General features: G+C 51.2%; 1 protein-coding gene across 2 annotated transcripts in view; it reads right to left on the bottom strand.

The window, feature by feature from the left end:
- EDAR (ectodysplasin A receptor) overlaps positions 1–17225 on the bottom strand; it is a 52177-nt gene extending 34952 nt beyond the window's left edge. Inside the window, exon 1 of one of the 2 annotated variants that reach the window (XM_027555407.1) lies at positions 16975–17225. The gene's annotated coding sequence lies outside the window, so the exon portion shown is untranslated. The remainder of the gene's footprint in view (positions 1–16974) is intronic. The other variant, XM_027555406.1, reaches the window with a different exon arrangement.
- Between the last annotated feature and the right edge of the window lie 9886 nt (positions 17226–27111).

Raw genomic sequence — 27111 nt, 5'->3', positions numbered from 1 at the left:
CACAGTCTGAGGCTTTTTGTCCTCAATTACACAGCCTGCTTGTTTTGCACTAACTTCCTAAAAGCTTGCTGCTTATTTCATATTCCCCTGGAGAGTTAAAATTTGTGTCTCATGGTGCTGGTGGGGGGGTTGGTTTCCCTGCGTCCCCAAGGTCATGGTTCTGTCCTTTAATAACCACAAATATCCCAGAGGGACTGCAACCAAGGAAGACCTGGGGGCCTCACCCTGCGGTCCGGCTCTGACCCCACGGTTGCAGAGGGACATGGGCTCCCTCTTACCTTGGGGTGTCTGTGTTCCCCTTCATCCTCCACTGGGCACCACGGCAGAGCACAGCCTCTGCAGATCCCAGGGTTTATGGTAATGGGTTGATGCCAGAGGGAGTGGGAAGAGCAAGGCCGGAATTTTATCACATCACACGTCAAATTCATTATCAGCCTTTCGTGTCTCTCAGCCCAGCACCAGCCCCTCTCCCAACCTGCGCCTCTGTACCCGCTCACCCCGACCCCTAGGCAAAGGTTTGTTTCCTAAAAACTGGGAAAACCAGGTACTGGCAGCCTCAGACCAGTGCTAATTACATTGGGCTATAAAACTCAGGCTCAGGTCACCTATCTATGCATAATGCTGGGACCCACCACGTACACCAGAAGTGTCACCTGAGCCGCAGATGGTCGGGGTTCTGGCTATCAGCACACCAAGAGTTCCCATCAGGCTGACTTGCAGGAATCCTCTCCTTTTCCTCTGTTCTGCCCCCACTTCCACCTCATGCATGTTTAAAATTATTTATTTGTTTTTGGCTGTGCTGGGTCATCGTTGCTATGCAGACTTTCTCTGGTTGTGATAAACGGCTGTTATTCTTCGTTGACGAGCACAGGCTCTAGGCACGTGGACTTCAGAAGTTGCAGCAAGACATTGAAGGCTCATTAGTTGTGGCTCCTGGGCCCTAGACCATAGGCTTAGTAGTTGTGGTGCCTGGGCTTAGTTGCTCTGAGGCAGTGTGGGATCTTCCTGGACCAGGGATTGAACCCGTGTCCCCTGCAGGGGCTTGCCTGGTGGTTCAGCTGGTAAAGAACATGCCAGCCAGTGCAAGAGGTGCAAGAGATGTGGGTTCAATTCCTGGGTAGGAAGATCTGCTGGAGAAGGGAATGGCAACCCACTCCAGTATTCTTGCCTGGAAGATCCCATGGACAGAGGAGCCTGGTGGGCTACAGTCCATGGGGTCACAAAGAGTCGGACACAACTGAGCGGGCACACACACACCCCTGGTTGGCAGGTGGATTCTTATCCACTGTGCCACCAAGAAAGTCCCCATCTCATGTATTAAATTTCAAGAACTCAAAGATGTATCTACATCAAAATGTCTTTGTCATCTCTGTTATTAATATTTTTTGTTGGATGATCTTTTCAATGAGCTTCCAGACCTCAGGACAAGCTCGTCCCCAGATGCGCCCCCTGGATGACTCTTTGGGGGTCCCAGGGAGTCCAATGTCTAGCGTCCCTCCGGGTCCCTGTGGAGCCAGAGCCTTGACCTCAGGACACCAGTTGTAGCGGAGCTCAGCACTACCATCTCTGGTCCATTCCCGCAGAAAGACTCATTTCTCCAAGAGGCGCTGGCCCGACATTTTATGGTGAGGTGTCAGCTTGGCAGGCTCTGTCCGTGGGCAGGTGCTTGGGGATCCTTCCTACCACTGGAGGGGGGCTGCAGAGCAGGATCCCAGGAGCCCACACAGCACAGCTCCCCACCCCCCGACCCCGGGGTCAGGCCACAGAGAGGTACCAGGCAGAACCCCTTCATCAGTGCTGAGCAGATACCAGCCAGTCCCGTAGGTCTGAGACCCAGTCCGTGCCATAGTCAGTTGTGGGTTCATATTTCACAGAGAAAACCAGGGGGTGGGGATTAAGAATATCAAAGGTAGACTTTGCTTTTGCTCAGCACTCAGTGCTGCCTGAGGCTGCGGCCCACAAGGTCTGCTGGCCGGCAGGGTGGGGATGGGGGGCGTTGCAGGGAGGGGCCTGCTGTTCTCCGGTCTTCAAAGTTAGTGTTTATGGGTTTCTTGCTTGTCTTTTCATCCTATTTTTTTACTATCAGAGAGGCTTATTACAGTCCTGAGCGACAAGTGACTTCCTGATTTTTCCGCCAAACAGGGTGGTTATAAAAGTTGAAAAGGATTAGGCGCTGAGGGTGCAGCGAAAGTGTCTGCAGACGAAGTCGTGCTTTTGATCCTGTAATTGCCTCAATTTTACTTCAAACCAACTTCCTCCCCCCGCTTCCTCAAAGCTTCCAAGGACACAGACACTGGGGAAAACTAGACTGTGGATTTCTGTTTTTTCGAAGGTTTCATGTGTGGATTTTCTAGGAGGAAACTTAAGAGCCCAAGGGATAAATTCTCTCCAAGGAAGCATGTGAGCTAGCACAGCGACTTCCCTGAGTCAAAGGATGGAGACACAGATGAGCGAGATGGAGTCCCATCAGAGAAGCCCGCCTGGCAAGTGGGGTGTGCATAGCAGGGCCACGGCGGCTCCCACGTGGGGCAGATGTACGGGAGGCTGGGGGCAGCCCTGAGCCCCACATGTGGAGCATCCCAGGTTTGGGTGGAGAGGCCCCAGCCTGGCTCTCTGGCCCTGGGCATCATGCCGAGTGCCCAAGGGAACATCCCCTCTGGATCCCAGGAACCAGCATGGGGGCAAAGCTTCAGTTGGTGTCATGGAAACACAGGGGTCTCAAGGTCATAGCATCTAAGTATTGGTGGGTCGGGGACTTCACTCCATGCTGGGTGACCCTAAAGCCTGATATTCTGGGTGTTTATTGAAATACCAGCTTTTTAAAGAACACCAAACTCACGATGCGGGAGGGCCTGAAGTGCCAGAGCAACCCAGACTCCAGCTCTGGACACAGCAGTGGACTGAGAGGCTCCTGTTCAGTCTGGTGTTCAGGCCACACCACCTCCAAGTGGGCCCCTGGGCCTGCAGCTTCCTGCAGGTTAGGGCCTGAGCCTGTGCTCTGCTCAGCATATGTCTGTAGACCAGCCATCCCAGAATCACCCATTAGCAAGGTGAACACCCCCCGCCCTGATTCAGAATCTGCCTTTTGATCAAGTTCCCAGGTGACTCAGTGGAGAAGGCAATGGCACCCCACTCCAGTACTCCTGCCTGGAAAATCCCATGGACAGAGGAGCCTGGTAGGCTGCAGTCCATGAGGTCGCTAAGAGTTGGACACGACTGAGTGACTTCACTTTCACTTTTCACTTTCATGCATTGGAGAAGGAAATGGCAACCCACTCCAGTGTTCTTGCCTGGAGAATCCCAGGGATGGGTGGGCTGCCATCTCTGGGGTCGCACAGAGTCGGGCATGACTGAAGTGACTTAGCAGCAGCAGCAGCAGCCAGGTGACTCAGAGGCACAGGGACACCCGAGGTGGAATGGACTTGACCCAGGCACCAAGCTGTTTTCTGGGGCAGGTCCCCAGTGTTAGACTGAAAAAGCACCACGTGTGTGTACCAGACTCTACCTACTACACTGACATACATACACATACACACGAGGAAAGTAAAAACAGGAAGTGAAAGACAGAAAAGCAGTATTTATCTCCTAATTGTGCAGAAATCTTTCTGGTTGTTTAAACTCTGAAAGTGGCTTCCCGCATAGCTCAGTCGGTAAAGAATCTGCCTGCAGTGCAGGAGACCTGGGTTCAATTCCTGGGTCGGGAAGGTTCCTTGGAGAAGGAAATAGCAACCCACTCCAGTATTCTTGCCTGGAGAATTCCATGGACAGAGGAACCTGGCAGGCTACAGTCCCTGGCGTCGCAAGAGTCAGACACAACTTGGTGACCAAACCACCACCACCACAAACTCTGAAAACCAAGCTTGTAGCATCATGTGTTGCTTTCAACACATTAAAATAAGTTCAGGAAATGCACTTTAATTTGTTAATGGTTCCAGTAAAAGCAGGCTTATTGAACAATAGAAGTTTCATCTTGGGAATAGACTACAAGACTGAACAAATAGGAGTAACAGGTTTGCGAACTCGTTTCTTTCTCTGTGGGAATAACTACTGTTTAGTAAAGCAGATTGACTCATCTGTCTCCTCAGACCACAGGCCATGGGCTTGGTTCAGGAACAGGGCATCTGGCCCTGCAGGCCAAGAGTTGCCAAACCAGCGTCTGAACAAGGGGCTGGGTTTTCCCCCCTCTGCCATCTCGTAGCTGTGGCAGAACCAGAGTGAGAACTTGATTAAACTGAAAACAAGTGAATTGATAGCACCTGACTGATCTGCCAATGAGTAGTATCTGATGGCCCTCCAGGAGGGTGAGAAGGGTGACCAGGGACAAGGTGGCCGGGGAGGGTGAGTGGGGCTCAGCCTCCAGAGTCCTCAGGGTCTGAGCCCCAGCAGTGAGCAGGTGCTGCTCCATCTGCCCTGCAGGCAGCCGCTCCTTGACGTACCCAGGATGCGAGGGTGTGTTTGCAGAGGGCCTGTCAGAATCCCCGGCCACACACAGACCCCAAACACCAGGAACTGTCCTCCTTGGAGCTGCAAGCTTGGCTGCCCTTCATGCTCGTGGTCTGATAGCATCCTGCAGGGAAGGGCCTGGGCCCTCAGTCCACCCCACCTGCTCCCACGGAGGCCAGCGGGGAGCCAGGGTGCTAGTGTGCAAAGTGACCATTCAGCCACCCTTTTCCTGGGCTGCAGGGTGACAAGCAACCTCTGGTAATCCCCAGGTAATAAGGAGGAAGGGGGGGCTCACAGTGACATGCGTGGGTACACACCACTCCACACGCGTGTGCTGAGTCATGGGGCCCCCGAGCTGGGAGCTGTGACTCCCGTTTACAGAGGAAATCAAGGGGGTGAGGAGCCTGCCCAGAGTCCACATGGGGAGCAGGGGGACACTGGGGTCTCTTCTGACCCCCAGGCCCTCCCATCACTGCTTGTCGTCCAGGAGCCAGGGAGGCAGCTCAGCTCCAAGAGGTGGGGGTGGCGGGGTGCTCTGCCAATTTGGGGAGGTGGCTCAGGATGGAGGACAGAACTGAGTCTAAAGAAGTGGCTTTCACTAAAACTTCTTACTGTAGAACAGACTCAGACCTCTGGGAAAGCGGCAAACACTGGGCAGAGTTGGGGTGTGTCTCATAGGTCGAGTCCCTTCTGTTGAGACCTTCTGTTAGTAGATGTGTTTGTCTCAGCCAATGAGCCAGTGTTGGCGCCTCATGGTTATTACCAATGTCCACGCTTGATCACCTCTCCCTGCTTTTTCCTGTGGTCCCCTAGCTGTTCCAGGACCCCTCCTGGGAGCTCATCTCATCATATCAGCCCTGGGTGAGCTGCATTCCCGGGAGCTCCAGTTCCTTTATCAGAGGCTGCGTCAGCGAGGGGCTGGAAGGGGCCGACATGCCCATAGCTGACCCAGGGAAGGATCTCGGCCGGGGGGCAGCTGTGTGGTGACGGGGGGAGTGGACGTTGTCTCTTGTGGGACTGTCCCCACATTTGCAGGTGGATGAGCTGAGGTGAATGGACACGGCCTGACGTCCGGCCCAGAGCTCTGCCCAGAGCCTCCCCAAGAGGTCTGGTGGCCTTTCACATCTGAGTCCTTGAAGAACATGCCCTTTCTGATTATTCTTTTTATTAAAAAATTATTTATTTTTGGCCGTGCTGGGTCTTTGTTGCTATGCACAGGCTTTCTCCAGTTGGAGGCTACTCTCTAGTTGCGGTGTGTGGGCTTCTCATTGCGGTGGCTTCTCTTGTTGAAGAGCATGCACTCTAGAGCACAGGCTGAGTAGCTATGGGGCACAGGCTTAGCTGGCCCCCAGCATGTGGAATCTTCCCAGACCTATGTCCTCTGCATTGGCAGGCGGGTTCTTAGTGACTGGGCCACCAGGGAAGTCCTGACAATTCTTTAAATAGGTGTTACGGTGGGCCCCATGCTTTCTCATGGGGCCCTCTCACTAACACGAGATGTCTGAGCGGAGAGCGGCAGGGCCTTCAGTGTTTGTGCAAGGCCAGGAGGCCTCCCTAGGCTGAGAGGGAAGACCATCTTCTCTTGCTCAGCCTCACTCACACAAGCTAATCACGCTCTCAGCTCTCACTGGATGCAGGCCTCACACTGCACTGCAGGAGTGAATTCTGACCTAGATGGGGTTTAGGGCATCATGGACCCACACCCTCAAGGAGCCTGTTTCATCCAGGACCTCCAGCCACTGTCGTCCTGTCACCCCGGGCTGCAGAGCACCATCCTCCCCTCCTGGGGACAGGCGTCTCTGCAGGGCTGCCTGGGGGTCATGACCTCATGTCCAGGGGAGGCCTGCTAGGCTCTGTCTGCTCTGAGAAGAGCTGAGTATCTCCTAGAAACACATTACTGGTTTTCAGGGTACAGATGGATCCAGGCAGGGTTTAGGAAGTGTGTTTACAGCCTAAAACACACTTGTCCCAGGTCCAGACACCCCTTATACTTCTGCAGTTCCCAACAGTCACCATCTGACTAAGTGGCCAGGTCTCTTCTGTTGTTGTTGTTTAGTCACTCAGATTGTCTGACTCTTTATAACTCCACGGGCTATAGCCCACCAGGCTCCTCTGTCCATGGGATTCTCCAGGCAAGAATACTGGAGTGGTTGCCATGCCCTCCTCCAGGGGATCTTCCTGACCTAGGAATTGAACCCATATCTCCTACATTGGCAGGCAGGTTCTTTACCCCTGAGCCCCAAGGGAGGCCCAGCTCTCTCCTAAGTCTCATTAAATACAAGAAGGTCATTTTAAAAATCACCAAAAGATCAACTGGCTGGTTCTGGGGTCTTTGTAAGTCTGCACATTTGTGATATTTTCTTAAAGACTCAGTTTCACATTTTGTGCCCAGCAGGCCTCCAAGGGACCTTCATGTGTGGGGAATATGCAGATCCTCCCACAAAGGGTGGAGAGCTTTACAGAACGAGCATTGTTTGTTTTTAGCAGTGATTTTTATAAATCATTAACTTTGACTGGTAAATATTAAATTAGCTGGTTAGAATCTGAGACGCAGTGAAGCACGGTCACAGGAAATGGATTTTGAAGCAGTAGGAAGGCCAAGCCAAAGTTCCGATGCTGGAGGGTTTCAGTGTGGCCTCTTGATGTAAAGCCAGAGAAAAGACAGAAAAAGCCATCTGGAAGCAGGGGGCATCAGCGAATTTGTTAGCACAGCTGCAGACTGGGTTAAATTAAACCCAACAGGAGAATAATGCACACACAGAGCTGAAGGAAGCAGATAATGTAAACGCAAATGAACACAATTTGAAAGTTTTCCAAAAGGAAACCATTAACCCTCGGGGGGTTTCAGCAGGGGCGGGGGTACGTGCTGAGCAGACGCTGAATCTCCAAGGGGGCTCAGGTGTCTGCTGCTTCCTGAAACCGAGAAGTGCCAGCTCCAAAATGATGCCCCATGATGAGGAAACAGGTTCACCCGAAGCTCCTGGACGCTGAGCCATCCAGGCTGTGAAGGCTACCCCTGCCCCTCTCTCGTGCGTTTGTTCATCTTCCTCCCTGAGAACTCAACTCAACTTCCAGGACAGACAGAACTCCCTTGCTGTTGGCTAAGGTGTTGTTCAGCCGGGACGCTGAGAGCCAGACTGGCCGCTAGCCTTTGGCCACTGTCTGCCCTCTTCGCTGGGACCACAGGAGGCCCCAGCTCCACCACCTCCCAGCCTGGTCCCTGCCTCATCCCAAGCTGTTTGGCTGTTGCATTTCCTGCATGTGCATCTTACACACGGCACCCCAGGAACAGAGCGTGTAAGGCAACACCCCCTCCCTGCCCGGGAATTCTGAGGCCAGAGCTGCCCTTTGTCCACAACACCAGGAGTGAGGAGGGCAGGGGGAGAAGGGTGGAGAGAGCCCTGAGTGGGTCAGGGTCGGGGGGAGACACGTCAGCACTGGGGGATGTCACTCAGTGGTCATCAGTGCCTGGCCTGATGGGGAGGAGCTGCTGCTCTCACCCTGAGGACCACTGGTCCCTCGTGCAGTTTTTTTCTTTTTTTTAATTTATTTTAAAAGATTTATTTATTTACTTTTGGCTGCTCTGGGTCTTCGTTGCTGCTCAGGCTTTTCTCTAGTTGTGGTGAGCGGGGCTACTCTTGGTTGTGGTGCTCGGGCTTCTCACTGCAATGGCTTCTCTTGGTCCAGAGCATAGGCTCTAGGGTGTGCAGGCTTCAGTAATCGCGGTGCACAGGCTTAGTTGCTCCTTGGCACGTGGGATCCTCCCCGACCAGGGATCGAACCCGTGTCTCCTGCACTGGAAGGCGGATTCTTTACCCCTGAGTCAGCAGGGAAGTCCTGGAGTTTATTTTGATTGTGTTTCCTGACAGCGGGCAGGCCATGGGATGGGATAGCGCAGTCCTTGTGTGGGCCTGCTATCAGTGTCTGTCCCCTGCTGCCCCGTGTTCTCCATCTGAAGCCCAGCCTGGCTGGATCCTGGTTGTTCTTTAACCTGAGCTCATTCCATCTTCTCCCCAACGTGCTTCAGTGATTCCAGACAGATCGGGGTTCTCAGGACAGTCACATCCAAAACCTCCTCCCTGAGGGCCCAGGAGGAAGCCTCCCTCTGGTGGTGGCAAAGAACCCACCCCACGCCCTGCTGTGACCCCAATCTCCAGACAGACTCTCTGATCACATGACAGGGCTGGGCTCACACTCTGATGGGGACATTTATGCAGTGTTGTGTGAGCGTGGCTTACATAGGAGTTTTGGGGTCGGAGCTGCCGTTTACATGGACTGTGGGTGGGGAGGGTGGGTAGCAGAGACCCAAGGGGTGAAGGAGGCACAGATGTCCCGGGCGAGAGCTCGTCGGCAGGAGAACAGTAGATGAAGACCCTGTGGGTCGAGGTGGGGCAGCAGGAGGCTGGAGTGTCACGGGGGTGTGGGGCAGACAGGCACCATGCTCCATGGGGCTCGCCCACCCTGCCCCATCCTCCTCGGGGTACTTGCCCCAAGTCACGTGCTCTCGGGCTCTGGTGCCCAGCCGGCAGGGGCAGCTGCCCCAGGATCTTGTGCTAAGCCCAACCAGGGCTTTAGAAATCTCTCCAATTTGCCCCACTCCCTAAACGGTTATGATACAAACTTAAATTTCCATCTAATCTGCAGCTGCTTCCCCCCTCCCTGATCTGCCCTCTAGAGGAGCCAGGGGAGGGGGGACACTGCCACTTAGCAGGATGAGCTCCTGGGCTTCACTCACCCCTGAGCCTCCGCCGGGCATCCAAGAAGGAGTGATGGCACCCGATTTCACAGAGCGAATAAGAGGGAACCCTGGAAGGCAATCAGTGTCCAGTTAAGGTTGCTTCATATAAACATTTTTTGGGCACCTGCTGCATGCCAAATAGATAGGGAAACAACAGAAACAGTGACAGACTTTATTTTCTTGGGCTCCAAAATCACTGCAGATGATGACTACATCCGTGAAATTAAAAAACGCTTGCTTGCTCCTTGGAAGAAAAGCTATGACCAACCTAGACAGCATATTAAAAAGCAGAGACATTACTTTGCCGACAAAGGTCCGTCTAGTCAAAGCTATGGTTTTTCCAGAAGTCATGTATGGATGTGAGAGTTGGACTATAAAGAAAGCTGAGTGCCAAAGAATTGATGCTTTTGAACTGTGGTGTTGGAGAAGACTCTTGAGAGTCCCTTGGACTGCAAGGAGATCAAACCCATTAATCCTAAAAGAAATCAGTCCTGAATATTCACTGGTGGGGCTGATGCTGAAGTTCCAATACTTTGGCCACCTGATGTGAAGTTATGACTCATTGGAAAAAACTCTGATGCTGGGAAAGGTTGAAGGCAGGAGGAGAAGGGGACGACAGAGGATGAGATGGTTTGATGGCATCACTGACTCGATGGACATGAGTTTGAGTAAGCTCCAGGAGTTGGTGATGGACAGGGAAGCCTGGCGTGCTGTTGTCCACAGGTTCGCAAAGAGTCGGACACGACTGAGTGACTCAACTGAACTCCATGCCAGGCACCAGCTCCAGACCATAGGGAGCCCCCATGTTCAGAGAAGGCATGGCCACAGCACAGGGTGGGTGGCGGACCCCACTGTTCAGTCCCACAGGACTCTGTCCTCTTGTTTGTGTGACTGTCAGGCTGGTTTTCATTTTGTTTTAATGTGTGTACGTGTGTGTTCAGTTGTATCTGACTTTGCAACCCCATGGATTGTAACCTACCAGGCTTCTCTGTCCATGGGATTTCCCAGGCAAGAATACTGGAATGGGCTACCATTTCCTTCTCCAGGGGATCGTCCTGACCCAGGGATGACGTGCATCTCTTGCATCTTCTGCATTGGCAGGCAGATTCTTTACCACTGTGCCACGTGGGAAGCTTTGTGTTAATAATTTTAATTTATTTATTTAGTTTTGGCTATGTTGGGTCTTCATTGCTGCATGGGCTTTTCTCTAGGTATGGTGAGCAGAGGCTACTCTTCCCTGTGATGCTCAGGCTTCTCATTGTGGTGGCTTCTCTTCTTGCAGAGCACAGGCTCTAGGCACACAGGCTTCAGTGGTTGTGGCATACGGGCCTAGCTGCTCAGTGGCATGTGGGTTCTTTCCAGATTAGGGATCAAACCCGTGTCTCCTGCATTGGCGGGCGGATTCTTCACTACTGAGCCACCTGGGAAGCCCCTGTGAGGCTGTTTGTGCTGGTTCATTCTTTTCATCCTATGAGCCATGAGAACAGAAGTCAGGCCTTCTTTTTCTTTTAGATCCTCTTCCAAAACCTTCAGCAAGATTCAGAGCATAAGAAAGCACCCACTGAGGCCCCAAGGAGCGTTCTTCAGTTAACAGGAAGGACGGCCCCAGTTGCACCGTCCAGGCTCCTGTTGAGAACCTGGGAGACAGGCGGAAGGATGCTCACTGCAGGAGGCCTGCACCTCCAGAGGCCCTGCTTTGATTAATTGATGTCGCAGGAGGTACACAGCCAGCTCCTTAGGGAACACGGACACGTGTTTGTCGGTGTCTCGATTCTGTTGATTCTGTAAACATAAGGAGAGGCCGGCATTCTGCTGTTCTGACTTTTGCATTCATCACAAAATAAATATTTGCCTTCAAAAGCAACAACTGGGAAAGCCATCAGGGTAATATTCTCAAGCGCCGCCCCCACATCCCAGCCAGTCATGAAGTCAGAGCCGAGAGCTGCGTGTGGTCTGTTTGGATGATGATTTTTGTGTGGAAACTTGAGGCTGGAGACTGACAGGCAGCAGTCTGAGAGAAAGTGTGGTTTCTGGGTTTTTAACACCTGTGTGCTTGCTCAGTCGTGTCTGACTCTTGCAACCGCATGGACTACAGCCCACCAGGTTCCTCTATCTATGGGATTTCCCAGGCAAGAATACTGGAGTGGGTTACCATTTCCTATTCTAGGGGTTCTTCCCGACCCAGGGATTGAACCCACATCTCCTGCATTGGCAAGCGACTCTTTGCCAATTGCGCCACCTGGGAAGCCCCTTTTAGAGTCCACTTAAAACTGAATATCCCCAGTCACAGGGACATTCTGCCTTGGTTTCCTCTGACTGTAAAATGAGGAGCAAAATGGCTTAAATGGTTGCTAACAGGGCATAAAGTCATTTGCTCAGACCTTGGGGTCATGGGGACAGGGCTGGGCCTTCCGGAGCCATGGGGGTAGATCAGGTGTCTTCTGTGTGTTTGCACATCTTAAGGACGGATCTCTCTCTCCAAATTCCCCTAAAGAATGAGCTGAAATTTAAAGAGGTTCTGCTGAAATTAAAAGACATGGGTTGGACGATTTATCTCCCTAAAGGAGCCTGTCAGCTAAGAACCACACTGTGCACTGAGACACCACCCTGCCCCGGCCACTGACCACTTGGGTGTGCCCTTCATGGAGATGCCAGCTTTCTGCAGAGGACTGAGTGTCTAAACAGCCCCGGAGTGTGCATTCTGAGAGATTTTCTTCATTTTATGGGCAGGAAGTCTTAGGAACAGCCACTCTGAGCCATTATTAAGAACTAAATCTGAAAGAAAATGGACCTTGAGAGTCATGATGTGCCTTTGAGAAAGTATACTTCAATATTTTTAAAGATTAGGGCATTTCTGGGACTGATGTGATGATTGTTAGATAAGAACACAGGCCTCATACAAACCATTAAAACCATAAACAACATATACAAGGTCAACAAAACCACCCCAAACAATAGACATTTGCATCCATCCCATCCCTCACCGTGGTCTCTGGTACCATCAGAGGGCTGGCTGGATGCCAAGTGGACGAGCCCACCACCCCCCACCCCTAGCTCATCCTCAGGATCTGTCTGTGAGCTCTCACTGCCGTGGGCACCCCAGAGACCCTTCCTCTAGGATGACTTCCTGCCCAATCCATTTCCGTGGTCCTGTTGCTTGGGAGAAAATTTATACCTGCCAGATGCCAGTGTTCACCTGCTGGATGGGCCAAGCAGCCAAGTTCTCCTAACTCCTCAAGGGCCAAGTACAATGGACAGAAGCAGCTCTGACTCGCCAGCTGGGCGCTAAACAGATCCCTGACTCAGTTCCCCAACAGCTCCTTGGATGGAGGAGGAGGCTTCCAAACTGATCCATCAGGGCACTGCTCTGTCCACCCAGCTGTGTGTCTCCCCCAGTGCTGGGAAATGTGTCCCCATCTCTCCAGGAGAGGCATGGGGAGTGGAGCCGTGAGGGGGCTCTGGGCTGACTGTGGGAGCATCCGGTCGGGCTGCGAAGGGTGGAAGGCCATATATCTGCCTCTACAGGAATGTTAAGTGTTTCCTTCCAGTTTGAAACTATTAAAAATGTAAGCATGTTTCAAGTTGAAATCTTTAAACATTTTCTCAGAAAGGGGTCCTTTGTCATTGTTAATTTCTAAGAGAGCCAATGTTGGGTTGAAAGCCCAACTGCTCCCACTCTGCCTGCCTCCAGCCCCACCAGCCCCACCAGGGTCCTCAGAAAGAGGCTACCTGCAGATTGACTCGTGGGGGTGGGTTTCACATATACTCTCTGGCCTTGCTGTGGGCACTGAGGGTCTCAGAATGACACTGTACCATTTAGTCTGCCTTCCCACTGCCCTCAGCGAAGCCCAAACTACTTGCCATGGCCTCCAGCCCTGCTCCCTCCATCCTTGGTCTCCTATCATCTCCCGTTTGCCCCTCTTCCGTCAGCTGTAGCCGCACTACCTTCCTGCTGGGGTGGGGCATCTCAGATGCACCCCCACCTGGCCACCCCTCACACTGTACTGCTCAGGAGGAGCCCTCACTTTGACGTAGGCTCTTCTCTGCCCATCTGTGCATTTGTTCCTGGTCCAAGGTTTACTGAAGTGTCATTTTTGTGTCTGGACTGTGTCTCTGCTCTCCTTGCTAGGGGGCCAGCACCCCAAAGCGGGGGCATTTCCACCACCACCCATGGAGCACCGCGTCTCCAGTCCCAGAGCAGTGCCTGCACCCTAGCAAGCGCTCAGAAAAGATTTGTCAGATGAATAAACGAACATTAAACATACTCGGAGACTGAACAACCACAACAATGAGACACACATTAAATCCGCCATGAAATCCTACCTTCTCTCTCCTGGGTGCAAAGTTTAAGAACTATGGAACTGGAAATACGGCATCATGGACATTTTAGTGGGAAAGATTTGGCCCAACAGCTGTCAAACCACGGCCTCTTGGTTTGTGTCTATAATCTGGATTCGCGTGTCTGTCCTCACGTCCTGAGAAAGTGCTTTATGCCAGGATTAAGGCGCTGTTGGCAGAATTTTCTCCCTATTGTTTTCAGGCGACTACTGTCTTATTTCAGTGTTTGGGCTCACCTTGCAATCGCTATATCCAGCCTCTGAAATGTGTCAGCCGTGAGAGATCTAGAAACAGCACAGCTGAGCAGGGCTTCCAAGCACAGTGATGGCAGCTCTGCCCATCGGGAGAGGGGCTTCCCAGCTGGGCACAACCTTGCCAAGTATAAGGCATGGCTTGTGAGTGACTGGGGACTGGACTCAGGGGAGTGGGTCATGGCTGCCCTCTCACCTGAGCGCATCTCCCCATGGAAGGCTCGGCACCACCGTCCTGCTGGACCTGTCTGCTGGAGACAGAGTTCTCCAAGAACTGTGTACCCAGGACTCCAGGCATTTCTGGGGCCCCTGGTATTTGCCTTTCCCACCCTGGATGACCGGGCACCAGGCTTGAAGGAGCACCATGTCTCCGAACCCAGAGGGGTGGCTCTGCCAATGGGATCTACCCCACAGTGGGATTAGAACTGCCAGCGACCTTTCTCTGACTCGAAATATCCCACCCACCACCCACCGTGGACACTGTCACTGAGCGCCCTCCACTCTCAAGGGGTACTGAAGCCGCATTGGGTGGTAGGATCTCTCACCCACTCTCAGGCCAGGCCCACCCTGCCCCAAGATCCAGGCTGTGCTTCTCCTGAGCTCCAACCTTGGTGGGATGACCCACCCAGGGCAACAACTCTGCTCCTGGGACAGACCCTGGAGAGGAGTTCAGTGCAGAGCAGTCTCACTGTTCCTGCTGACAGAGGCCAGCCCTGAACCTCAGGGCCACGTGAACACCTTTCTTTGTTGCTAGAATCATCAGACTGAATCGCCTGAAATCCCTGTGGTCACCTGTCTGCACTGCAGAGAGACAGCCGCACCTCATTTCCATCTTGCTTTCCCCTGTCACCAAATCCTTGTGGGGGCAGCTCCCCGAGATAATGCATAGTGCCAAGGGTGACACGAGCCCTGAACTTGAGGTTGACCTTTCTTACCTGGGATGTTGGGGCTGACACAACCCTGAACACGAGGGGTGTGCCTGGGGTGTCTGGCACCCTCTCAGCTCGTCCCCACAGAGGCAGCGGCAGTAGGTCTAGTTTCTGCCGACTTTCCACCTACAAGGTGCGCAGCACGAGCCTGAGCGCCCGTGCTCCACCCCCGTCAGCCACGCTGGGGTCACACCGTCACCAGCCCCGTGGCCGGGCATCCCTTCCCCTCTAGGCCTTGATTCCCTTGTTTGAAGAGCAGAGAAGACAAGCGTGAAAGTGTGAAGTGTAGAAACACAGAGCAGAGGCTAAGTGCCCACATGTTCGTTATCCCTCGCTTTATTTCAGGCAATAAAATTTGAGACTGAATAAAATTCTAGCTGAGCGCACGACGGACAGCATCCTCACTGTGACACAGGGGCTCCGCCTTTGTTTCCCAACTGATCTAATGCACTAAGTGAGCTTAATGCAAGTTAATTAATGATGCTGTTGGCAGGCGGAGCTACCTGAGCAGAGCCTCGAACAGCATCAAAGCCAGGAGCCGGCAGGTGTCGGCCGGGACAACTGAGGAAAGCAAGCCCGGGAGGGAAGCTCGGGAGGCGTGCAGGCAGGACCCGGGGGCCAGGAGGGGACCGCCGACTGAGCACTTCAACACTGGGCCAGCTTCCAACATGCCATCCTGTTTACAGCTTCTGTGTTTGAATTTCAGGTTTACCTGAGTCTTTGAAGCTGGGTTCCTGGGCATTTCCTTGAGAATGAACTTCATTTTTTTTGCAAACTGCAGAAGTTAGGAAGAAAACTTGGGTGACCTGTCTTCCATCTATGGTCCTTGGGGGCTTCAGGAACTTTGATGGGAGGAGGATGCCCCCAGTTAAAAGAGCCAGTGGGGTTTACATCCTGTGATGTAGCAGTCAGACCAGGTCTGTGCATGACGGAGCTGCATGAGGGGCTGGGGTTACACACTGACACCCAGGGAAGAGGGCGAGGCCCCCTTCAAGTCTGAACTTCACAAATACGAATCTTCCACAAAGCGAATACCTTGTTTACTTTCAGAAACTGGATGGTAATCAGAGAGTGAAGTTCAAACATTTCAGGGAGATTTTATTTACTTTCTCCTCCAAAGACATGTGCTTCCAGGACTGCCCTCCAAATGTGCTGTCATGGGACTGTCCTTCACCACCTGGCTCACCTGGGGGAGGCGATGGGGGCAGAGAGACCCCAGCTGAGCAAGCCCAGGCGGGGCCTATCCTCTCCCCGGTGACAAGGGACCTGGGGTGTCATCAGGATGAACGCCCATTCCCCAACTTTGCAGAGTAGCCCTCTCTATGGCAGATCCTGTCAAGATGTTACTTGGAAGGTATTAAGGCTTAGAGATCTCAGAGTTGGGCAGGAAATATTTCTGTTATCTGAATTGACTCTTTTTTCTCCTTTGGTTCATCATGGTTTTTCCCTCTTTAATATTTGAATCAGCTGCAGTTTCATCCTTAGTTGCAAAGTACCTCAGCACAACTTCAGAACCTCAGACAGGATGGGCTGAGCTTCCTCTCTCATCGCAATTACCCCCCGACTCCGTCAAACTCCCCCGATGGATGGAGGGACTTTCACTCCTCCTCACTCACCCCTGTGGCTTTACCATCCCTCTCGGACCTCTGTCCCGCTGCCCAACACCTCCAGCCTTCTGGGAGAAGCAGGTGCAGTTACGGCGAGAAGATGGGGAATCAGTGGCTCTGGGGCAGGAGCCCTAGTGGCCCCCGTGCCATCAGGGTATCGAGCGGAGACTCATTTGGAGTGACAGCCGGAGCCACCAGACAAGTGTCTCCACCCAGTCACTCTATGTCCCCCCACCCACCCCAAAACATGGGGGCCACAACTTTGGCCTTGATTCAGAACCACCCAGGAAGGTGGCTTCGGGGACCCTTGGGGACCCCTGCTGCTGCACACAGCTCACCGTCCCAGAGCAGCACACCTCCAGGCTCCAGGAAACCCCAGGCTCTCAGCACTGAGCCCCCAAACCTGCTGAGCACACAGACGCAGCTCCTTCGCCAGACACACAGCTAGTAGCAAAATGGGGTGTCTGGTGTTTCCCTGAAAACAAAGGAACACTCTCAGGTCTTAGAACCAGTAGCACAGACGCATGGTAACCGGGAAAGCTTGTTGAAACGCAACCCAAAAATGACACGCATTTCAAAAATGCACCTGGGCTGTCCCGGACGGTGACACCTCCGTCTCATCCATAGCCCAATCGCTTAGGAAAACAGGAGAGAAGGATAAGCCTTACCTGGACCCCACTGGGGGGTCTGTTTCCAATCCCAGCAGAAGATGGTCCTTGAAGAAAGCCAGGCTCCGTCCCGTTGCGGCCCCTGGGCTCACAGGTGGCTGCAGGCCATGTCCAGGGAGCAGGTGCTGGCAGGGCAGGCGTCCACAGAGCTGCCTGGGCTCCGGTCGCTCACTGTCAGCCCACTTCCCTCTGCTCCCAGGACTCCGTGCTCTTCCCTGACTGCCTGTCCCCTCCTGGGGCCTCCCGTATGTGGACTTACCTGCGCCCTCTAGAGGCTTCTCCCTGCAGCAGCCACCAGAGTTGGGCGGGGGCGTGGAGGCGAGTGCGGGGGCGGGGGGGTGGGGGGTGGCGGGTGAACAACTCTGCTCCAGCCCCCTGCACCTGCTCTGACTTCCTGCCCAAAGACACCTTTGGAACTATAAAATCATTGATTCCCTTTTCTTAGGGGGCGGGGGTCTTGCTTCACTTCAAACAAGCAAAGCCTTTGGGCACAAGAACAGCAGGAAACTAAATTGGCATCAAAATCCTGTTCATCAAAGTGCTCACCCAAGGATCCGCACTGAGATGGCCACTGACTGGGCTATCGCCTCTATCCAGCTGTGAAGCCCCTTCACTGTTCCTGCCTGTTCCCCCCCACCCACACACATTTCCTGCAGGTGAGTCACCAGGACTGCACTTCTGTTCTCCCACACCATACACCCCCTATGACTGCAGACAACCATTGTTGTTCAGTCACTCAGTCATGTTTGACTGTGACCCCATGGACTGCAGCACACCCACAGCACACCTGTCCTTCACCATCTTCCAGAGCTTGCTCAAACTCATGTCCATTGAGTCGATGATGCCATCCAACCATCTTGTCCTCTGTCGTCCCTTTTTCCTGCTGCCTTCAATCTTTCCCAGCATCAGGAGGGTTTTTTCCAATGAGTCAGTTCTTTGCATCAGGTGGGCAAAGTAATGGAGCTTCAGTTTCAGCATCAGTCCCTCCAATGATTATTCAGGACTGATTTCCTTTAGAATTGACTGGTTGGATCTCCTTGCTGTCCAAGGGACTCTCAAGAGTCTTCTCCAACACCACAGTTCAAAAGCATCAATTTTTCAGCACTCAGTTTTCTTTACGGTCCAACTCTCACATCCCTACATGACTACAGGAAAAGCCATAGCTTCGACTAGATGGACCTTTGTTTGCAAGATAATGTCTCTGCTTTTTAATACAATGTCTAGGTTTGTCATAGCTTTTCTTCCAAGGAGCAAGCATCTTTTAATTTCATGGCTGCAGTCACCACCTGTAGTGATTTTGGAGCCCAAGAAAATAAAGTCTGTCACTGTTTCCATTGTTTCCCCATCTATTTGCCATGAAGTGATGGGACCGGATGCTATGATCTTTGTTTTTTAAATGTTGGGTTTTAAGCCAACTTTTCACTCTCTTTCACCTTCATCAAGAGGCTCTTTAGTTCCTCTTTGCTTTCTGCCGTAAGGGTGGTATCATCTGCATATCTGATGTTGTCAACTTTTCTTCTGGCAGATAGCCATACATCCCATGTAACTCTAAAGAATCATATACTCCCTGTGACTACAGATAACCATAGACACCCCATATAACTCTAGATAACCATATACCGTCTTCAACTGCAGATAACCATACACCCCCTATGACTGCAGATAACCATAGACACCCCATATAATTCTAGATAACCATATATACCCCGAATGAGGCAGGCATCACCAGATTTTATCCACCGATGTGAGGTTCTGTGTTTATTTAACAGAACTTGGTCAAACCCAACATGTGCAGCTAATAAAGAACTAAGTCTGGCTCCTCTTTTCTCCCTGTTTGCCCAGGGTTTGTACTCTGGACACTGCTTCTCACAAAAGAACCCTCTCCAGGGAGGGGGCACAGACATGGTGTAGAGGAAGCTGGGGTCAGGGCTGGGTGGGGGCAAAGTGAGCATCCGACTATGCCCTTAGCTCCCCCTGCTTGCCTCCCTGTGACATCCACTCCTGCCCCCCAGTGATGTCAGCAGTAAACAGAAATATAATTGAAATTGATCCTCCCATGAATGACCTTGGGAGCCTGAGCAGCACAAAGGTTCAAATGCTAAGTCTTTTCCGTGACCTGCAATGTTGTCATTCAGTCTCATAGCACAGACCAGTGTGCTTTTCTAATAAAGGGAAACATATGAGTCTTATAAGACCTATTTGCAGCAGAAAAACTAAGAGAAGGGGGAAAACTGAATTTGGAAATACAAAATATTGACAGCTTCACTTAAACATCAACAAATTCATTTTCCAGTATACGAGTTCATATATCTCCCAGTATTCATGGCTTTGGGGAAATGGGACAGTGGCCCAAAAAATGGCCGCTGTGTTATCAGGGGGAGCTCTCGACATGTGGGGAGTGTGAGCCTGCAGTATGAACAGGTCACGTCATCAATTCAGTGCATTGTACGTAACAGAATTTATTAATGCAATCTTTAGCATATTTATGAGAAAGTTTCAGAGTATATCTGAAGGCAGCAAAACCATCAGTTTAAGAGGATAACGTGGTCTGGGTGGTGGTTAATTCCCCAGCCCTTCCTCCTCACCTGTCCTCAGAAACTTGGCAACAGAGGTAAACCCGAATGGGTCCATTTTAACAGGGATCCCCCCTGGCTGGCCGAGTTGGCGCCCAGTCTCTGTCTCAGTGCTCCTGTGAATGAGGTACCCTTGCGGCTCCCTGCGGCTACCGCTGCAGAACTGTCCCCAGAGCCAGCACGGGGTGAGGGGTGGCAGGGTTTCCAAAGAGGCTGCCTCATCTGATGGGGGCTTCCAGAGAGGCTGCCTCATCTGAGGGGAGCAGCTTCCAGAGAGGCTGCCTCATCTGGGAAGAGGCTTTCAAGAGAGGCTGCCTCATCTCTGGGGGCGCTTCCAGAGAGGCTGCCTCATCTGAGGACGCTCCCACAGGAGCTGGCTCAGGAGTGGGGGCTTCTACTGTCCTTGGTGATTGTACGTGGAGCCCCGACAACTGTTGCTGGAACGCCAGTCCACAGAGCTTCACGGGCAGCTCACAAATCTGAATTTTTCTTTTAATTTTATTTTATTTTTAAACTTTACAATATTGTATTAGTTTTGCCAAATATTGAACAAAATAGAAAGCCCAGAGATAAATCCACGCACATATGGACACCTTATCTTTGACAAAGGAGGCAAGAATTACAATGGATTAAAGACAACCTCTTTAACAAGTGGTGCTGGGAAAACTGGTCAACCACTTGTAAAAGAATGAAACTAGAACACTTTCTAACACCATACACAAAAATAAACTCAAAATGGATTAAAGATCTCAACGTAAGACCAGAAACTATTAAACTCCTAGAGGAGAACATAGGCAAAACACTCTCCGACATACATCACAGCAGGATCCTCTATGACCCACCTCCCAGAATATTGGAAATAAAAGTAAAAATAAACAAATGGGACCTAATTAAACTTAAAAGCTTCTGCACAACAAAGGAAACTATTAGCAAGGTGAAAAGGCAGCCTTCAGAATGGGAGAAAATAATAGCAAATGAAGCAACTGACAAACAACTAATCTCAAAAATATACAAGCAACTCCTACAGCTCAACTCCAGAAAAATAAATGACCCAATCAAAAAATGGGCCAAAGAACTAAATAGACATTTCTCCAAAGAAGACATACAGATGGCTAACAAACACATGAAAAGATGCTCAACATCACTCATTATCAGAGAAATGCAAATCAAAACCACTATGAGGTACCATTTCACACCAGTCAGAATGGCTGCGATCCAAAAGTCTACAAGCAATCAATGCTGGAGAGGGTGTGGAGAAAAGGGAACTCTTTTACACTGTTGGTGGGAATGCAAACTAGTACAGCCACTATGGAGAACAGTGTGGAGATTCCTTAAAAAACTGGAAATAGAACTGCCTTATGATCCAGCAATCCCACTGCTGGGCATACACACTGAGGAAACCAGAAGGGAAAGAGACACATGTACCCCAATGTTCATCGCAGCACTGTTTATAATAGCCAGGACATGGAAGCAACCTAGATGCCCATCAGCAGATGAATGGATAAGAAAGCGGTGGTACATATACACAATGGAGTATTACTCAGCCATTAAAAAGAATACATTTGAATCAGTTCTAATGAGATGGATGAAACTGGAACCTATTATACAGAGTGAAGTAAGCCAGAAAGAAAAACACCAATACAGTATACTAACGCATATATATGGAATTTAGAAAGATGGAAACAATAACCCTGTGTACGAGACAGCAAAAGAGACACCGATGTATAGATCAGTCTTATGGACTCTGTGGGAGAGGGAGAGGGTGGGGAGATTTGGGAAAATAGCATTGAAACATGTATAATATCATGTATGAAACGAGTCGCCAGTCCAGGTTCGATGCACGGTACTGGAGGCTTGGGGCTGGTGCACTGGGACGACCCAGAGGGAGGGGAGGGGAGGGAGGAGGGTGGAGGGTTCAGGATGGGGAACGCGGGTATACCTGTGGCAGATTCATTTCGATATTTGGCAAAACAAATCTGAATTTTTAAAAAACAGGAAATCGTCTCAGTTTTCAGTATTGACAACTAACACAACTGTGTGGCTCAAACAAACACAGACGAGGTCTCTGATCTGGGTCAGCCCCGGGGTAGCATCTGGTACCCTCACAACCAGACTCAGTCCTCCATTAGGTCAGCTTTGAACTTTAGATGCTAATAGCAACTAAAGGGTAAGGTTTCAAGCCATTCTGCTTTTCTGAAATGATTTTTGCAAATAAACCCACCGCAGCATCTGAGTGAATTGACCCCTCCCTCAGTTTGCTTATCGTCCCCCTAGAGTGAGACACACGGGGCTCGGCCTGAGCCTGGCCTAAGTGCTGAGTGACGCCAGCTACTGCTTCCTGAATTAGAGATCACCACCTCTTTCAAACCACCCAGTTCATTCCATACAGTCACTTCCGGCTGTAGCTAAGGCGGCTCGTGGATCCTGCAGCTATATGGCAGCTCAAACCCTAATGACAACCATTTTACAGAATCACCAGGATGACTTTGCTCCCCACCCTACTGAGCAGGGAGACCCCAGAGTGAGCTAGACATCAAGCCACCCATGTTATTCCGAGACTAGGCACCAAGTGTGACTTGTACTCTTTTAGCACAAAAGCTTGTCATGTGGTGGTAACACACGAAGATTCCTGGGAAGGCTGATGGCAGAAAGCATTAGCTGTGATGTCTGTACTTCTCAGCTGTTACGCTTTACAAAGACTTGTGAAGTCCATGTGATTAAGACTTTTATGTCTTCTAGAAGGCAAAGATTGAATCATTTTGTTTATAAATCACACAATTTCCTGCTTTATTCTTAGAGAAATGTGGCAGGAGCATGGATAGAAATGCAGCCCCATTTGCTCTGTGACTTTCCATCTGAGGTAGAGGTCAGGGGCTTGAGTTCAGGCTGTAAGAGATGGAGGGTTTCATCAGAGCCGGCTTCTCACCTGCTCACCGGATTCAGACCCACCCTGGGCTCCTGGCACCACCACCTCATCTGTGTCACAGCAGAGACCAACCTGCCCTTCAAGGCAGCCTGCAGAGCTGAGGCCAGCCTGTGCATTCCCTTCATCACAAGGGGCAACAGGAAGGGCTTCTGGGAGCGTGAAGACCCCACACAGAAGTCCAGCCACATGTCAGCAGGGACAGGAGCTTGAATCTAGCGTGTCTATCCTGTGGGAGGTCTGACCTTTCTAGAATCATCAGAGTCAGGGCAGAGATGGCATGCCAGGTGGGGAGGCTACAACTGAGATGCAGACTGCATCCTATGAGGAGCACAAAGGCAGAAAGAAGAAATCCTAGGAAAGTTCTGGCCGAACAGTCCTCCCACTACCTTGGAAACTGGGGCGGTCCTGGAGAAGGAGCACAGGACTTGGGCCTTGATGGGAGATGATGACATGGATGTTGGTGTTTCCCATGCCCCCAGCACCTGCACTTTGCATGATTCGGAGCAAGCCTCCTCAGAGCAAGCCATCCAACCATCATGCCCACCACCCCGTGTACAGGTGAGAAAACTGAGGATTCACCTGATGGAGCAACTTGCCCACTTGGCTCTTAGGGTACAGAGCCAGGTAACCTCCCGCTCCAGGTGATCTTCCTATTCCTGATGACCTCCTGCTCCACATGACCTTCCAGTTCCAGGTGACCTTCTGCACCAGGTGACTTCCTACTCCACTTGACCTTCCAGTTCCAGGTGACCTTCTTCTCCAGATGACCTCCTTCTCCCAGTAACCTTCCTGTTCCAGGTGACCTTCCTGTTCCTGGTGGCCTTCCAGCTCCAGATGACCTTCCTACTCCAGGTCAGCTTCCTGTTCCAGGTGACCTCCTACTCCAGAAGACTTCCTGTTTCAGATGACATTCCTGTTCCAGGTGACCTCTGCACTACTCTGACTGCTATTTCTTTCTTTAAACACCAACTTCATAAAGAGATCATTTTTCTGAAATGGTGAATCACAGAGGGAATGGGTAACGAGAGTATTTCACAGATTCCGCACCCGCCCCCCACCACCCCCGCCTCCTGCAGAAGCACTAGGAGTTGAGAATGAATGCTTCCACTCCCTGCATCCTCTCAGAGACTCTGCCTCATGGCCCTGCCAATGTGGGATCCTGGGTCTCTGTGCTCCGTTGTTTGTGCATCTCCTGCTGCAGAGGAAGCTCGTGGGGGTAGCATGCACCCCTGAGCCCCGCACGGAGCACCCATGTGTGTGAGCTCACGGCAGAAGCCCAGCTTGTGCCTCTGCAGTGAATGAATGAATGGACGAGTGAGTGAATGAGGTGGACATGAAGATGAAGGAGACCACACTGTATTCACCTTGCTAACTGCACCTGCCAAACACTGACCTGCAAAAACAAATTCAATTCTTAACAGAAGTAATTTGGCCCCTTGCTATAACCTATACTGAACACTGGGGAGGGGTCCCTGGGTGCTCCGTCCCCGCACCCACATCTGATTGTGGTGCCAACACATGGCTGAGCAGCTGCTGGAGATCGGAGAAAAGAAACACTCCCCATACCTGGTAGAGTGTTTCACAGAGTGGACGACCTCTCATTCATCTGATACTACTCACACACTTAGGTAAAAGGATAGGCTGATAAATTTCAGTGGGGGACGTTTGTTACATGAGCCCTTAAAAATAATTATACTGATTTTTTTTCCTGTAAGAACAGTCTGCCAAAGATTTGAGCAACACAGAATAACCTAAAATGTTCATAATCTCACTACCCAAGGTCACTGGTTAACATCTTGATGCTGATTATGTCAACCTTGTGCTCAGTGTTGTTCCGTTCCATAACTGTGATCACACTGTACCTATAATTCTGTGTCCTGTCCTCTATGTCTGTACTTTGCATATCTCACTTTACATAATCCTCTAGAAATCTCTAATAGCTTAATTGGTAAAGAATCCACCTGCAATGCAGGAGACCCTGGTTTGATTCCTGGGTCGGGAAATCCCCTGGGGAAGGGATAAGGCTACCCACTAGCGTATTCTTGGGCTTCCTCTGTGGCTCAGCTGGTAAAGAATCCACCTGCAATGAGGGAGATATGGGTTCAATCCCTGGGTTGGGAAGATCCCTTGGAGAAGGGAAAGGCTACCAACTCCAGTATTCTAGCCTGGAGAATTCCATGGGCTGTATTGTCCATGGGGTTGTAAAGAGTTGGACATGACAGAGCAACTTTCCTGTCACTAGAAACAGAGTTTTCACGGCTAGTTAATGTTTCATCACCTGGATGTGCTATGATGTATTTAACAGTTCTTCTAACTTTGGACATCGTCAGTGAACTCTTCCTCTCAAAAATGTTAGTGAATACGTTTAGACTCCCTGTTTTCTGGATCTCAGGCTTTCTGCTTTGTTGCTTTATCCTCTTGCTCTGTTGGGGACATTCTCAGGCTCCTGATGAACAGTAGGCAATCCTAGGCAGTGACTGTTCTACGTCTCGATTGTCTGAAAATGTCCCCATTTACCCTGCTAACTTGTGGCTTGAATGGGTGTAAAATTTTAGGTTGGAAACGGTGTCCTTTGAGCTGCTGGTGTTGAAGTTGAGAGGGTCACAGTCATCTGGCTCCTGGTCTCTGCAGTTCATCTTCCTTCTGCTTTTCTCTCTGGAAGTTTGTAGGGTCTGTGTATTCCCCAGACTCTGAAATGCCATGATATTTTTTCACCACCATCTAGCTCTGCTTTCACCCATTGTGGGGGGCTCAGAGGGCCCCCATTCCTGCACCATGTCCCTGCCTTTTCTCCTGACGGAACCCCTGTCATCCACTTATTGAGCTCTGGACGAGTTTTCTAATTTTCGTTTTTTGGTGGATTGGTTGGGTTTTGCCCCTTTCTCCTTTCTCCTTTTGGGGGAGTTTCCTCCACTTTACTTCCAAACCCATCCGTCGGGTTTTTACCTTCTGCTGTCATTTCTTAATTTCCCAAAGATCTTTCTGTTCCCTAAAAGTGGTACGACTCAGCTGTTTCGTCTCAGACGCTGTGCCATCTCTCAGAAGGTGATGACACTGGTGACCTCAAGTGATCGCCTTCTGCTTGAGGTCTGTCAGGTTTTGTCTGTTCCACCACAGACGCTCTACCCAGATGTCGGGTTATCTCTGACGTCTGCCCGCATGTGGGGGGATTAAAAATCTCATCCGATGCTCTGAGATTCGTCAGCCTCAGACTCTGTTTTATGTCCAGATGGCAGGGCCTCCTAGGGCCCTCAGTCATCAGCATCTTAGGGTTTCCCTTCTGGCTGTCCCCCCCACCTCCTACGTTGCATTCCTGGCGTCCAGGTCAGGGGGGTGCCAAGGTTGCTGGGTACATCACGTTCTTATAGCCTGGTCTCCTCACGGGGCCTGACCCCCCAGCCCAGGAGCCTCCACAGACGGGCCTGGAGCCTTCTGTCCCCTCGGTCTACCCCGAGTGGTGCAAAGCCAGAGTGAGGGAGTCTCAGAGACTCTGCAGCCCCATGCAGGATGAGACAGTCACCCCAGGCACCTGCCACTTTCCCGGGCTGAGCAGGAGGGTCCATGCCCACAGCGCCTTCTCCTCCAGGGCTGCCTCACACTACTGCGGTTTCAGCTGTGCTGTCTCCGCTCCCACTCTCTCTCTCTCCAGAGATCATGCTGCGTTGAAAACCCTCTTGTGTCCATTTTCCTGAGGTTTTGGAGGGAGCAAAGGTGTGTATCAAGTCAGAGTCTCTAACAGGCGTGACTTTTCCTGGAATTCAAGGGCTCTCATTCCCGCCAAGTCACCAGCCGGACCCGTGAAGCTGTCACCTTGGCTCTGAGCTGATCCAGTAATAACCAGGAGTCTGGCCACTTTTCTGCCCTAGTATCCACGGAGGCAACGCTGTCTTTCTCTTTAAAGAAATGTAAACTTCATTTAAAAGAGAGGAACATTGTGTGTCTGGGGGTTGTTCTGAACTGCCAGGGCCCTGCACACAGCTAGGGTGAGGAGCGCTGCTCGCTGTGTCCACCCGAGAGGCCCAGAGGCCCGTTGTGCGTGATTCCAGCCAGGGCCCCCTGGAGGACACGTTCTCAGAATCCCCCTGTCTCTGTGTGTGCGTGCTCAGTCGTGTCTGACTCTTTGTGACCTCATGGACTGTAGCCTGCCAGGCTCCTCTGTCCATGGGATTCTTTAGGCAAGAATACCAGAGTGGGTTGCCATTTCCTCCTCCAGGGGATCTTCCCAACCCAGGAACTGATCCTCTGCCTCTAAGGCCGTTCATTTCTGTCCCTTCCTTGGGGGAGTAACTCAGTCTGGACCCATGTCCTTGTGATACCAGCGGGGATTGACCTCTGCACAGATTACTCTTCTGAGTCATACAGCTCGTGGTTGAAAACTGAGGCCAAATTCACAGCAGATTTTTATAAAAATACATTTTTTACTGTCAGCACAAAAAGGCAGTTTTTCCCCATGTGATTTACTTTTTTAGGATAATTTTTTTCATCCAACAGCTGTCACTATGGTAGCCTGATTACTTTTTAACTTTACAACTGATTTCTCTTGAAAAGCAAGTGGTTTAGTGTTTTGTTTGCTTCCTTTTAGAAAACATTAATAGATAAAGGGGTAATTGCAAGAGCTTGAGGTAGTGTAATATCATT

Source organism: Bos indicus x Bos taurus, chromosome 11, assembly GCF_003369695.1.
Source record: "Bos indicus x Bos taurus breed Angus x Brahman F1 hybrid chromosome 11, Bos_hybrid_MaternalHap_v2.0, whole genome shotgun sequence".
Taxonomy (NCBI): domain Eukaryota; kingdom Metazoa; phylum Chordata; class Mammalia; order Artiodactyla; family Bovidae; genus Bos; species Bos indicus x Bos taurus.
Note: the sequence above shows the minus strand (reverse complement) of the source record. Positions and strands in the feature narration are given on the sequence as shown.